Source organism: Desmodus rotundus, chromosome 6, assembly GCF_022682495.2.
Source record: "Desmodus rotundus isolate HL8 chromosome 6, HLdesRot8A.1, whole genome shotgun sequence".
Lineage (NCBI taxonomy): Eukaryota > Metazoa > Chordata > Mammalia > Chiroptera > Phyllostomidae > Desmodus > Desmodus rotundus.
Window position 1 is genome coordinate 136588785 of NC_071392.1, and position 15642 is coordinate 136604426.

Sequence of the window (15642 nt, forward strand, 5' to 3'; positions counted from 1 at the left end):
TTCCCTAATCTCATTTTTCACCCATTCATTCTTTAATAGCATGCTATTCAATCTCCATGTTTTTGAGTGTTTTGGGGTTTTTTCCTTGAGATTTGTTTCTCGTTTCAGTCCCTTGTGGTCAGAAATGCTTGATATGATTTCAATTTTTTTGAACATGTTGAGGCTTGTTTTGTGTCGTATCATGTGGTCTATCTTTGAAAATATTCCATGTGCACTTGAAAAGAATTTGTATTTTGCTTCTTTGGGATGAATGGCTCTATATATATCAGTTAAGTCGATTTCATCTAGGGCGTTGTTCAATGCCACAATATCTTTGTTGATATTTTGTTTGGAAGATCTGTCCATCTTTGACAGTGGGGTGTTAAAATCCCCTACTATAATTGTGTTGCTGTCGATATCTTTCTTGAAGTCCTCCAACATTTTCTTTATGCATTTGGGTGCTCCTATGTTGGGAGCATATATATTTACAATGTTTATGTCTTCTTGATGGCTTCTGCCTTTGAGAATTATGAAGTGACCTTCTGGGTCTCTCCTTATGGCCCTTTTATTGAAGTCTATTTTGTCTGATATGAGTATTGCTACCCCTGCTTTTTTTTGCTGTCCGTTTGCTTGGAAAATTTGATTCCAGCCCTTCACTTCCAGTCTGTGTAAGTCTTTTGTCCTGAGATGGGTCTCTTGTAGGCAGCATATGTGTGGGTCATGTTTTCTTATCCATTCAGCTATTCTATGTCTTTTGATTGGAGCATTTAATCCATTTACATTTAAGGTTATTATTGATAGGTACGTATTCACTGCTCATTCTTTGTACCTGTTTTCCTCTCTCTCTCTTTTCCTTCCTTTCCTTAAAGCAGTCCCTTTAGCATCTCTTGAAAAGCTGGTTTGGTGGAGGTATATTCTTTTAGACTTCTTTTGTCTGGGCAACTCCTTATTTGGCCTTCTATCTTGATTGAGAGCCTTGCTGGGTAAAGTAGCCTTGGTTGCAGTCCTCTGGTTCTCATTACTTGGAATATGTTTTGTCATTCTCTTCTGGCTTGGAGCACTTCCATTGAGAAGTCAGTTTCTAACTGTATCAGGGCCCCCTTGTATGTTACTTCCTGTTTCTCCCATGCTACATTTAAGATTCTATCTTTGTCTTGGAATTCTGCCATTTTAATTATGATGTGTCTTGAAGTGGGCCTCTTTGGGTTCCTCTTTATTGGGACTCTTTGTGTTTCCTGGATTTGTGTGACTTTTTCTCTCCTCAAATTAGGGAAATTTTCCATCATTACTTTTTCAAGCACGTTTTCTATCCCTTGCTATTCCTCTTCTCCTTCTGGCATTCCTATTATACAGATATTATTTCGTTTCATGTTGTCCTGCATTTTCCTTATTGCCTCTTCATTCTTTCTGAGCCTCTTTTCCTTTTCTTGCTCATTCTGGGTGTTTTTTTCTACCTTGTCCTCCAGTTCACTGATCTGATCCTCAGCTACATCGAGTCTAGTTTTGATTCCTTCTACTGTGTTCTTCAGTTCCGAAATTGTAGTCTTCATTTCCTCTTGACCCTTGTTGATATCTTCTATTTCCTTTTTCATGCTGATATAGTTTGAAGTGAGTTCTTTGTAGTTTCCCTGTAGTTTTTGGTAATTCTCTGAGAGTTCATTAAGCTTCCTTATAATGAATTCTTTGAACTCAACATCTGATAGTTGACTTGCCTCTTTTTCATTTAGCATTGTTTCTGAGACTTCCCTCTTTCCTTTCATTTTGGGACTGTTTCTTTGTCTTCCTATTGTTTGTGAGGCTATTCCTGTAAGCCTCTGCTTCTTACATTGATCTGTTCTGACCCCTTGGATTTATGGTGTAAACTTCTGTGGTAGAATACCTGTGAGATTCAGTGGGATAGTCTCCTTGATCTCCTGAGCTTACTGATTTTGGGGTGTGGTTTATGTTGGCTCTGTGTATGTCTTTGGCTTTTGGTTGTTGTTGGTTCTTTCTTTGGTGGGCCCTTCCCACAAGTTGTTTATCGAAGGGTCAGTCTGTACCCCACCTCTTGTTTTCTGTTGTGCAGGTGTGGCCAGGTTGTGTTGGAGTTGGTTCTTCTGTGTGTACAAGGTTTTGATACTTTCCTCTTGCTCTTGTTCAGTTGTTTGTTCTGAGTAATTTCTTCACTGTTTAATTGTATTTCCAGATAGGCCCTGGGTTGAGTTAGTGTGACTTTCACTCCCTCCACCTTCTTCTGTTCTTAGCTCTTGGTGGTTCTTTTTGTTGGTGGGGTTCCTCTTTCAGGAGGTGTCCTGGTGTTCGCAGCTTCTATCTACTCTTTTTTGTGATAGGTTGTAGTGTTAAGGTCAAATGGTTTAAGACAGCAGGAGTGTTCTATGATATTTAAAGTACCAGCCCTTAGAGAAGAGATAGGAGAGCCTTTGGATATGTATAGTTTTAACCATGATAATTCACCCGCCTAGTCACTTTTTAGAAAGTATGGAAAGAAGATAAGACTCTTGTTGTGGGTGGGGGGGAAGGATTGTTAGTTGGATTGAGAAAGCTGTGAGTTTGTGGGAGGTCAGATTATGAGGTAAAATGAGAGTAAAGGGTAGAAAATAGGTGTAATGTGTGAGAGAATAGAGTTAACCACAACACTAATAAAGTTCAGGAAACAGTGAAGTGGGCTGAGATCTAGGAGGGGTTCTGTGAAGTATTTACAAATGTATGAAACAGCTATTAATTACAATAGTAATGGAGAAACAATCATAAGACAGAATCTATGTGATCTGGAGAACTAGAATAGGGAGTATAGGTCCTAGAGTAGTGTGCTCATGGAACACAAGTGAAGTGAAAGACAGTTAATTAACCATACACTATGAAAGAGAGAACAAGGGGAAGCCAGTCAAAGAATGCAAATTAACCAGTCAAGTAAGAGGATTAAACAGAAAGAGAAATAAATTTTTTTTAATATATTTATTGATTATGCTATTACAGTTGTCCCATTCCCCCCCCCATTCCACTCCATCCTGCCCACCCCCTCCCTCCCACATTCCCCCCCTATAGTTCATGTCCATGGGTCATACTTGTAAGTTCTTTGGCTTCTACTTTTCCTGTACTATTCTTACCCTCCCCCTGTTTATTTTCCACTTATCATTTATGCTACTTATTCTCTGTACCATTCCCCCCTCTCCCCCTCACACTCCCCTGTTGATAACCCTCCATGTGAGCTCCATTTCTGTGGTTTTGTTCCTGTTCTAGTTGTTTGCTTAGTTTGCTTTTATTTTTGTTTTAGGTGTGGTCGTTAATAACTGTTAGTTTGCTGTTATTTTTACTGTTCATATTTTTTATCTTCTTTTTCTTACGTAAATCCCTTTAACATTTCATATAATAATGGCTTGGTGATGATGCACTCCTTTAACTTGACCTTATCTGAGAAGCACTTTATCTTCCCTTTCATTCTAAATGATAGCGTTGCTGGATAGAGCAATCTTGGATGTAGGTCCTTGCCTTTCATGACTTGGAATACTTCTTGCCAGCCCCTTCTTGCCTGTAAGGTCTCTCTGGAGAAATCAGCTGACAGTCTTATGGGAACTCCTTTGTAGGTAACTGTCTCCTTTTCTCTTGCTGCTTCTAAGATTCTCTCCTTCTGTTTCATCTTAGGTAATGTAATTATGATGTGCCGTGGTGTGTTCCTCCTTGGGTCCAGCTTCTTTGGGACTCTCTGAGCTTCCTGGAAGTCTATTTCCTTTGCCAGATGAGGGAAGTTCTCCTTCATTATTTGTTCAAGTAAGTTTTCAATTTTTTGTTCTTCCTCTTCTCCTTCTGGCACCCCTATAATTTGGATGTTGGAACATTTAAAGCTGTCCTGGAGGTTCCTAAGCCTCTCCTCATTTTTCCGAATTCTTGTTTCTTCATTCTGTTCTGGTTGGATGTTTCTTTCTTCCTTCTGGTCCACACCGTTGATTTGAGTCCCAGTTTCCTTCGCATCACTATTGGTTCCCTGTACATTTTGCTTTGTTTCTCTTAGCATTGCCTTCATTATTTCATCTAGTTTTTGACCAAATTCAACTAATTTTGTGAGCTTCTTGATTACCAGTGTTTTGAACTGTGCATCTGATAGGTTGGCTATCTGTTCACTGCTTAGTTGAACTATTTCTGGAGCTTTGAAGTGGTCTGTCATTTGGGCCTTTTTTTTTTTGTCTTGGTGCTTCTGTTAAAGGGGCGGAGCTTTAGGTGTTCCCCGGGGCGGGGTAATGCTGGTTGCTATGCTGTGATGCTGTCCTGTGATGCTGTATGTGGGGAGGGGCCAAGAGGGAGCAATGGCACCCTCTCTACTCTCTGCCGGATTTCAGTCACTCCCTCTGCTACCCACAATCAAATTGGGCCCCTCTGGTTCTGGTCCCCAAGTGGGTGGGCTTGTGCACGCTCTAGGCCCCTCTGGGTATCTCCAATGACCTCTCCTGTGAGGCTGGGAGTTTCTCCTGCTGCAGCCCCAACCCCGACAGGTGTTTTCACTCAGAGGTTTGAGGCTTTATTTCCCTGTGCTGGAGCCCTGGGTTGAGCGGTCTGCTTTGCTCCCCACCGTTCATCCTGGTTTATCTGTGCTCGAATGTGGGGCCGAGGGGTGCTACCCGCTGCTCTGCCTGCCTTGTTCTCCGCCACTCTGAGTCCAGCCCTCTCTGTTTATCTGCGCGAATGTGGGGCCGCAGGGTCTGCTAGTGGTCAGACTGCCTGCCCCGTTCATCCCACACTCCGCCAGTCTCAGTCCCGCCACAGCAACGTGAGTCCTCTCCACCCTGGCTGCCATCTCCGCCCCTCCTACCGGTCTGGATGAATGTTTATTTTTTATCTCCTTGGTGTCGGACTTCCTTGACGTTCAATTTTCTGTCAGTTCTGGTTGTGCGAGGAGGCGCAGTGTCTCTACCTACGCCACCATCTTGGTTTTGTCGAGATACAAAAATATTAATAAAATGAGTGATGTAAGAATAATGAAAAATAATAATAATGCAAATATACAATAACTTGCAAGTTCTCTGGAGTAGGAAAGTGAAATTTGTTTCACTGTCTCAGCTGTTGGGATGCCCCCTGTTTCAGTCCAACTGTGGTCTTTTCACATTTCCAGGTTTTATTGTCTCACTTGTGGGGATTTAAAAAGAAAAAAAGAAGACAGAAGGAAGAAGACATATAAAGGGAAAGAAAGAAGCAGTAGAATAAGAAAGGAGGAAATAGAGGAAGAAGATGTTTAAAGAAAGAAAACATAAAAAAATAATAATAATTAAGAATTACTTTAAAAAAAACACAAGCCTGCTGGCTTCCAACTGGCCAAGCCTGTTTTGCTGGTCTTTTTTGCTGCAGCCAACTCAGGGGCCCTAGCCCAGCTCTTCTCTGTTTCTAACCAGCACTTGGGCAGCCTCAGGACCAACACTCCAGTGCCCCCCGCCCCAGGCCCCACAGGTTCAGGCACTCATGCTCCTCCAGGCCACGGATGTGCAGGGCCTTCTGTGATTCGCACTCTCCCTGGTGCCTGTGGTCTCAGGTCACTCCAGTTGCAGTCTCCCTGGTGCACACCTCCGCGGGAGCGCTGGATGGCCAGCGGGTGGAGACTGGAGCTGCTGCTGGAGGAGAATTCTCCAACGTGTCCCTGAGGGTCTTTCTCTTTTTGAGAAAATCCTCCTGCTCAATCCTGCCACTCCATACAAGGAAGGGCCTGTCCTCTCGCACAGCCCACCTCTCCAGATAGACCAGGTACTCTCCGGGTCAGGGCCCCACACCGCCCAACTCTCAACTATCGCCAGCCAGCACCTACGGTCTCCATGTGTTTACCACACTTTGTCCTTATTCCCATCCCTGTGACTCAAGCAACCAGGTCTCTCTCAGTGCTGCTCAAGCCTTGTTTGGCAGGGGAGGAAGCTGTTAACCCGGCTCTCTCCCAGGAGTCCTATGTCAGGCCTGGCAGGAGCAGGTCCGGGGCTGCAGTCACCCTGGTTCCCGCGCTGGTCCCAGGGACCTTTTTGTCCTGAAGCAATCCCCTTACCATCTGTTTTTTCAGTGTCCTCTATACTGTTTGGTCTCCTGTCTTCATAAACACTAGGGTACAGTTGGTTGTTTGCTTTGTTCCTCAGTAGATCGGCTAGGTGTTTCACCCGTGTGCAGGGGGAAGTGGACTCTGCTCCCACCTATCTCACCGCAATCTTCTGTACCCTGTGTTAGCTTTCTATAGCAGCTGCCTAAGTGTGGGATCTTACCTTTCTCAGCTGCTACACAATCATCAGAGAAACAGCAGGCACCATCCACCTTGTATAACTGTTACAAGTATTAATGAGAAGTATCACCCACCTGGGACCCTGCCAAATATTCAACAGGTATTATTTTTCTCATTAGATACCTTTGTTTGAAATCATTTTCTAAAATGACTAAAATCAGCTAACCCACGTAGTGAATTTTTTAAAAATATTTTATTTATTTTTAGACAGAGGGGAAGAGAGGGAGAGAAACATCAATGTGTGGTTGCCTCTTATGCACCCCGCACCAGGGAACCTGGCTCACAACCCAGGCATGTGCTCTGACGGAATCAAACCAGCAACCCTTTGCTTTGCAGTCCAGTGCTCAATTCACAGAGCCACACCAGCCAGGGCTCAGTGAATTCTTAAGAGGTTAAAAATTCCCTTCTATGTATCATGTGGGTGAGTGGGGCATTAGACAAAGGAAATGAGATGGGATGTGTTCTCCAGGAGTACAGTTTTGACTGAGTGGGGAAGTAAAGGTACATACACAAGAGTTTGAAATGCATTTATCATCTCAGCTTGGTGGTACATTGCTCAGGGCAGCAGGGAGATCATTCTGGAAAGGTTAGTTGTGGGGAGGAGGAGCAAGGCAGCAAAGAGGAAATGAATGAGTGAATTTTCCTACAAGGGCAAAAGTTGCTTGGCTGTCAGAGCTGAGCAGTTGACCCATAGCCCAGGGGAGGGTCTAGAGACCACACTGAGGCAACCCTTGTGCTCCCTGGAGGGTCAAGGGGATTTAGCATGTGTATTGGAGCTAGAGCTGGGTCTAGTGGGTCCCACACTCCTGCTGTATCCAGAGGAGAAATTTCTAATAAAGAATTTGATCCAGGTAAAACTCTAAGCTCATTCCCCTTCCTATCTGCTCTGCAAAGGCCATAAACCTCAAGGTCGAAGGAATCCTTGTAGATCAGAAGGTGCAGCTTCCCTGGGGTTCAGAAATCTCACTATAACATTCTTGACCACAGCAGTCCAGGCTCTGCTTAAACATCACACTGCTGGGAGTCACCACCCTACAGGGCTGCCCCTTTGTCACTTGACTAGAAAAATTCTTCTGAAAATTGGACCAAGATTTGTAGCTGTTCAAATTCCACCCCTTGATCCTAGCTCAGCCCTTTAATGCTCCCCTGAATAAATCTAATTTGTCATTGAATGACAGCCCCTAAATTCCTGAATACCCACAACTATCCCATGAAGCCTTTCATCTCACAGGTTCTCTTGTCCAGCCCTTCATGACCCCACTTTCACTCACTACATACCTCCTGGTTACCAAATGGACCCCCATGTTCCCATGGTTATCTGCTCAGAGCAGAATATAGGTGCCCAGAACCTTCCCCTCAACTCTATTTAACCATGTAAATCAAGTGTGTATCAATAGTTTAACACTGACACAGGTGGCTCAAACTTAATGAGTTCCCTAATCCACACCTAGCCCCCAATATATGGAACAGCTGCTCTTTAACCAGAACTTTCCTACATTAATAATTATTTTTTTAAAGTAGATTTTCTGAATTTTATATTTGTCCCTATTTAATTATATTTCTTTCTATTCATCTTTTCAGCTAACCCATTATTTTTTAAACTTGGGTTTTTTCATTTTAAACTGTGGCTTTTCATTGGCAATTGCTTCCAGACTTAAACAATTGGAAATTATGGTGAGTAAACCTAAGTTCTCAAATCATTAAAAAAACAATGTTATTAAATGATCCTCTTATTCCAAGTACTCAAAGATTGTTTACAAGCATGTTTTGGGATATTCATGACTTCTCAAAGAGTTCCACAAACTTTAATGCTACTGTTTCTCTATCAAAAAGATAATGCAGCCACTTAGTGACTGGTGCTTTGTGCTATCACAGCAGGAAACACTGGCTTTCTCCTTGCCTATGGCATCTTTCCAAGGGAGAGTTAGGTACAAATTTCGGAGAAAAAAATTTCACTAAAGTGATTTAAAATTATATTTTCAAGTGCAAGGAGAAATATAACACTCGTTCTTCAGATACTGAACAATACATCCAAGGTTGCCCACAACATAGACTCTTCACAGTCAAGCCTAAAATGTGGACATATGCAAATAATGTCCCCAAATATACAAATGTCACCTTGTGTCCATATGCTTCACACCAGTAAAATACTGACTGGCCTTGGGGAAAGGAAGGAGATCTTCTACAGCCAACTCTGTTTTTCTTTTATTAATTATTATTCAAGTATAGTTGTCTCCATTTTTCCACCCCTACTGCCCCCCCACCCCAGCCATCCTCACTTCCCTACCTGATCCCACCAACCCCACTCCTGGGTTTTGTCAATGTGTACTTTATATTTGTTCCTGAGAACCATTCCCCATTATCCCCTCCCACCTCCTCTCTGGTTACTGTCAGGTTTTTCTTAATTTCAATGTCTCTGCTTATATTTTGCTTCCTTGTTTGTTTTGTTGATTAGGTTCCACTTAAAGGTGAGATCATATAGTATTTGTTCCTCACCACCTGGCTTATTTCACTTAGCATAATGCTCTCCAGTTCCATCCATGCTGTCACAAAGGATAGGAGCTCCTTCTTTCTTTCTGCTGCATAGAATTCCATTGTGTAAATGTACCATGGTTTTTTGATCCATTCATTTACTAATGGGCACTTAGGTTGCTTCCAGCACTTGGCTATGGTAAATTGTGCTGCTGTGAACACTGGGGTGCATAGGTTCTTTTGGATTGGTGTTTCAGGGTTCTTAGGATATAATCCCAGCAGTGGAATTGCTGGGTCAAAAGGCAGTTCCATTTTATGTTTTCTGAGGAAATTCTATTCTGTTTTCCACAGTGGCTATACCAGTCTGCATTCCTACCAAGACTGCACTAGGGTTCCTTTTCTCCACATCCTCTCCAACACTTGTTGTTTGTTGATTTGTTTATGATGGCCATTCTGACTGGTGTGCAATGGCATCTCATTGTGGTTTTAATTTGCATCTCTCTGATGGCTAGTGATGCTGAGCAGCCTTTCATATGTCTCTGGGCCCTCTGTATGTCCTCCTTGGAGAGGTGTCTGTTCAGGTCCTTTGCCCATTTTTTAATTGGGTTGTTTGTGTTCCTGGAGTGGAGTCCTGTGAGTTCTTTATATATTTTGGAGATCAAATCCTTGTCCGAGGTATCATTGGCAAATATGTTTTTCCATGTAGTTGGTTCTCTTTTCATTTTAAATGCTGTTTTCTGTAGCCATGCAGAAACTTTTTATTTTGATGAGATCCCATTTGTTTATTCTTTCTTTTATGTCCTTTGCTCTAGGGGACATACCAGTGAACATGTAGCTGCATGGAATATCTGAGATTTTCCTGTCTGTGTTCTCCTCTAGGACTTTTATGATGTAACAACTTATATTTAAGTCAGCTCTTAAGCATCAGCTGGAATTAATGTTTATCCAATGCCAAAGACATACTGACTACAAGTATTTGTAACCAATATGATACCTGCCCAAACTCAGATAGTATAAAGATACCCTGGCCCAGCTCACTCTAAAACAGGACTCAGCCAGAAATACAGTTCAGAAGAAAGAGAAAGAAATGTACTGGTATTTATGTATCTGTCTTTAAATCAAAGGTATTTTTTTCATGGTTACTATTTGAAAGTATCTTTCCTTCCTAGCTATTTCCTGATGCCAGCCCAGGGGAGTAAGGTAATCCATGTGTGTGTATTCCTATATTTAAGGTGAATGTATGATTTGCTCACTTCCTAAAATTATTCTGGCTCCTAGTGGTCATTCAAAAAACACCAGCTATCTGACTTACCTCCTCTAATGTCCATTTGTCCCACTGAGTACAAATCTCTACTAGGGCAGAGATTTCAAGATTTATTGCCTTCTTACCAGTGTCTAGAACAGTCTAGCTCCTTGAAGAGGCTCTATATATATTTGTTGAATAAATGGGAACAGCAGGTAAGACTAAAACAAGAGCCTGTGCTCTATGCATGAGCAGCAGTCCACTCTGCAGATGACTTTCCACCTTCCTGAACAGAGAACAGGCAAAGCTGGCCATCACCTCAGTGTCAGACTGGCAGGAAAATGTACCTCCCTCTTGAGAGAGCAAATAGAAAGGACTATCCCCCACTGGTCAACCAACTCATGGCTACTTTTCTCTACATTTTCTTCTACCAATAAGAGAAGTAAACCCAGGTAACTGTGTTGATATGTGAATATAAGGCCTGTGACAGACACAAAGCATTTCATAGACAGTTACTTCTCTTCACTAAGACTGGGTGCTTACAGGGGAAGGGTCAACTCCATGGTCTAGATGCAAAGATGCAAAACATTTTTTTTCTTTTTTTTTTTTTTAAGTATATTTTATTGCCCTGGCTGGTGTGGCTCAGTGGATTGAGTGCCGGTCTGCAAAGGGCCGCCAGTTCAATTCCCAGTCAGGGCACATGCCTGGGTTGTGGGCCAGGTCCCCAGTTGGAGGTGAACAAGAGGCAACCACATATTGATGTTTCTATCCCTTTCTTTCTCCCTCCCTTCCCCTCTCTCTAAAAATAAAGTATTTGTTTAAAAGTATATATTATTGATTATGCTATTGTCCCAATTTTTTTCTCCTGTTTATTCCCCTCTGCCCTGCACCCACCCTCCCACCAGCATTTCCACCCCTTAGGTCAGGGGTGTCAAAATTATTTTCACTGGGAGCCACATCAGCCTCGAGGTTGCCTTCAAAGTGCCACAATAATTTTAGAAGTATAGACTGTAGAAATGTAACTACTCCTTAACTGTTAAGGAGTGGAAATTATGTTCGGCCCTTTGAAGGCAACCACAAGGCTGATGTGGCCTCCGGAGAAAATGAGTTTGACACCCTGCCTTAGGTCATGTCCATAAGTCATACGTATAAGTTCTTTCGCTTCTACATTTCCTATACTATTCTTAACCTCCTCCTGTCTATTTTCTACCTAAGATTTATGCTTCTTATTGCCAGTACCTTTTCAACCATTCTCCCCACTCTCCCTTCCTGCTGATAACCCTCATGTGATCTCCATTTCTGTGATTCTGTTTCTGTTCTAGTTGTTTACTTAGTTTGTCTTTGTTTTTGTTTTAGGTTTAGTTGTTCATAATTGTGAGTTTGTTGCCATATTACTGTTCATATTTTTGGTTATCTTCTTTTTCTTAGGTAAGTCCCTTTAACATTTCACATAATAAGGGCTGGGTGATGATGAACTCCTTTAACCTGACCTTATCTGGGAAGCATTGTGTCAGCCCTTCCATTCTAAATAATAGTTTTGCTGGATAGAGTAATCTTAGATGTAGGTCCTTGCCTTTCATGACTTGGAATACTTCTTGCCAGTCCCTTCTCGCATGCAAGGTTTCTTTTGAGAAATCAGCTTATAGTCTAATGGGAACTCCTTTGTAGGTAACTCTCCTTCCCTCTTGCTGCTTTTAAGATTCTCTCTTTATCTTTAATCTTGGGTAACTTAATTATGATGTGCCTTGGTGTGTTCCTCCTTGGGTCTAATTTCTTTGGGACCCTCTGGGCTTCCAGGACTTCCTAGAAATCTAGTTCCTTCACCAGATTGGGGAAGTTTTCCTTCATTATTTGTTCAAGTAAGTTTTCAATAACTTGTCTTCTTCTCCTTCTGGTACCCCTATGATTCAGATGTTGGAGTGTTTAAAATCTCTCTGAGGTTCCTAAGCCTGTCCTCATTTTTTTGAATTCTTGTTTCTTCATTCTGTTCCGGTTGGATGTTTATTTCTTCCTTTTGCTCCAAATTGTTTTTAGTCTCGGTTTCCTTTCTTTTACTTTTGGTTCCCTGTATATTTTTCTTTATTTCATTTAGTATAGCCTTCATTTCTTCCTTCATTTTGCAACAGAACATAATCATTTCTGTAAGCATCCTGATTAGGAGTGTTTTGAACTCTATATCTGATATGCGGTCCATGTCCTCGTCGCTTAGGTCCTTTTCTGTCTGGAGTTTTTTTTGTTTTTTTGTTTTTTTTTAAATATATTTATTGATTATGCTATTACAGTTGTCCCATTCCCTCCCACTCCACTCCATCCTGCCCACCCCCCTCCCTCCCACATTCCCCCCCCCCCATAGTTCATGTCCAGGGGTCATACTCATAAGTTCTTTGGCTTCTACATTTCCTACACTATTTTTACCCTCCCCTTGTCTATTTTCCACCTATCATCTATGCTACTTATTCTCTATACCTTTACCCCCCTCTCCCCCTCCCACTCCCTTATTGACAACCCTCATGTTCTAGTTGTTTGCCTAGTTTGCTCTCATTTTTGTTTTATGTGTGGTCATTAATAACTGTGAATTTGCTGTCATTTTTACTGTTCCTATTTTTGATCTTCTTTTTCTTAGGTAACTCCCTTTAACATTTCATATAATAAGGGCTTGGTGATGATGAGCTTCTTTAACTTGACCTTATCTGAGAAGCACTTTATTTTCCCTTCCATTCTAAGTGATAGCTTTGCTGGATACAGTAATCTTGAATGTAGGTCCTTGCATTTAATCTTGGGTAATGTAATTATGATGTGCCTTGGTGTGTTCCTCCTTGGGTCCAGCTTCTTTGGGACTCTCTGAGCTTCCTGGACTTCCCAGAAGTCTATTTCCTTTGCCAGATTAGGGAAGTTCTCCTTCATTATTTGTTCAAATAAGTTTTCAATTTTTTGTTCTTCCTCTTCTCCTTCTGGCACCCCTATAATTCGGATGTTGGAATGTTTCAAGGTGTCCTGGAGGTTCCTACGCCTCTCCTCATTTTTCCAAGTTCCTGTTTCTTCATTCTTTTCTGGTTGGGTGTTTGTTTCTTCCTTCTGGTCCACACCATTGGTTTGAGTCCCAGTTTCCTTCTCATCACTATTGGTTCCCTGTACATTTTCCATTGTTTCTCTTAGCATAGGCTTCATTTTTTCATCTGTTTTTCGAATAGATTCAACCAAGTCTGTGAGCATATTGATAACCAGTGCTTTGAACTGTGCATCCGATAGGTTGGCTATCTCTTCGTCGCTTAGTTGTATTTTTTCTGGAGCTTTGAAGTGTTCTGTCATTTGGGCCATTTTTTTTTTTTTTGTCTTGGTGCGTCTGTTACTTTAAGGGGCGGAGCCTTAGGTATTCACCTGGGCGGGGTAACGCTGGTCGCTGTCCTGTGACGCTGTACGAGGGGGAGGGGCCGAGTGGGAGCAATGGCGCCCGCCTCACTCTCCTCCGGATTTCAATCGTTCACTCTGATACCCACAATCAAACTGGGCCCCTCTGGTGCTGGTTCCCGAGTGGGTGGGCCTGTGCACACTCTAGGCCCCTGTGGGTCTCTCCAACAACCTCTCCTGTGAGGCTGGGAGTCTCTCCTGCTGCCGCCCCAACCTCCAGGGGCGCTTTCAATCAGAGGTTTGAGGCTTTATTTCCCCGAGCTGGAGCCCTGGGTTGGGAGGTCTGCTTCGCTCCTCTCCGTTCGTCCAGTTTATCTGTGGGCAAATGTGGTGCCCACAGATAGAGGGTGCTACCCGCTGGGTTTATGTTCTCCGCCACTCTGAGTCCGGCCCTCTGGGTTTATCTGTGCAAATGTGGGACCGCAGGGTCTGCTAGTGCTCGGACTGCCTGCGCCATTTGTCCCACACTCCGCCAGTCTCAGTCCCGCCACAGCCACGCGAGTCCTCTCCACCCCGGTGCCCGTCTCCGCCCCTCCTACCAGTCTGGATGAATGTCCATTTTCTATTTCCTTGGTGTCGGTGCCCCCCGCTGCTCGATTCTCTGTCAGTTCTGGTTGTGCGAGGAGGCGAGGAGGCGCAGTGTGTCCACCTACGCCGCCATCTTGGTTCTCCCTGTCTGGAGTTTTGATCTGTTCTTTCATTTGGACCATATTTCTTTGTCTCAGTGCACCTGTTACACTGTAATGGGCAAGCCTTAGGTATTCACCAGGCTGGGGCCACCCACGTCGCTGTGTTGTGGTACTGTCTGTTGGGGAGGGGTCAGAGAGGGAACAATGCTACTTGCTCACTCCATTCTAGCCCCACTTTCCATCACTTTTCTTGCTTCTCACAAGCAGATTTTGCCCTTTCAGGCGCTGATTCCAAGGTGGTTGCATTCGTATACATTCTAGGATCCTTTGGGCCTCTCCAACAGACTCTCCTGTGAGAATGGGAGTTTTTCCCACCTTCTCAACCTACACAGAATTTTACAACCAGAGGTTTTGAGTCTTTATTTTCCCACTCAGCCAGCTCCTGCCTCACCCATGCTGTCCGCCTCCTTGCCTTGCAACCTCTCTATGAGGCTGCCCATCTCTACCCCTCCTAAGAGTCTGGACGAATGTTTCTTTTTAACTCTTGGTTGTTGGAGTTCCATGCAGTTTGATTTTCTAGAAGTTCTGGTTGTTTTTATTTTTAAAGTAGTTGTTACCCTTCTTTTGGTTGTGCAAGGAATTGAAGTTTTCTACCTACACTTCCATCTTGGCTGGAACTCTAACAATGGCTGGACATTTTCTGGATAGACCTTGTAAGTTTCTGTTACTTATAAGACCCCAGTCTGTGGTGTTTTGTTATAGCAGCTGGAAACACGTAAGTATCTAATGTGAGGCCCTAGGCACAATTATTGCAGAAAGTGGCAGAAAAAAAATTTAAAAGAAGATGGGCACCTCAAGTGCCTCTTCTCAGAAGGGAGAAGGAAAATGCCAGTTTGCTTTTGTGTAAGTTGCAAATATCTGTGTCATTCATTGACTCAGAGTTAATGAGCCTCACAAGTATTTGAATGACACACATGAAGCACTCATTTACATGGTCCATCTGCTGCGTCTCTGTGGTGGGTGCTGTTGGGAAGTCCTCACCTTAGCATGTGGCAGGGGGATTTGAGAAGGGTTCATTACTCACAGTCAGGCTGCCACTGACTTCCAGGTTCCAGGCACTTAGCCAATAACCCGTGGTTCTAAAAGGCTGGAGGAAAGGCAGACATCCCCACCCTGACACACTCTGGGCACTCCGCCCATCCATCACCTGCTGTGTCATTCCACAGTCTGCATGAGCAACCCCACCTCTTCCAGCCTCACCTGCCACCTACTAGAGCACAAGAAACCTCCTCTCTAAGCTACCACAGCACCATCAGGCCCACCATCTCCTACCTCCTCAGCATCAAGGGGGCTGCTCCCTTCCATAGCCCCACATGTTACTATCTAGAACACCCTCCTCCTATCGACCTACCCTCCACTCACATTTCCTGCTCATGGAACGACAACAGTAATTGCCATTAAGTGAATGTCCTGTGCCGAGTACTGCTCTGAATCCTTCACACATCCAGATAATCCTCACAACAACTTACAGGTTATGAGTTATCATCTCCTTCCCACATTTTCCAGATGAAAAAACTGAGGCACACAGCACTTAAATGACTTTTTCACAACTCTTCAACTGAAAGGGTTAGGCCTGGCTCCAGTGGTCTGGTTTTAACCAGTTCCTC

The 15642-nt window shown here is 43.3% G+C and overlaps 1 protein-coding gene across 2 annotated transcripts in view; it reads right to left on the minus strand.

Moving 5' to 3' along the window:
• ACSS1 (acyl-CoA synthetase short chain family member 1) overlaps window positions 1–15642 on the minus strand; it is a 72947-nt gene that overhangs the window by 37645 nt on the left and 19660 nt on the right. The gene's annotated exons all lie outside the window — the stretch shown is intronic.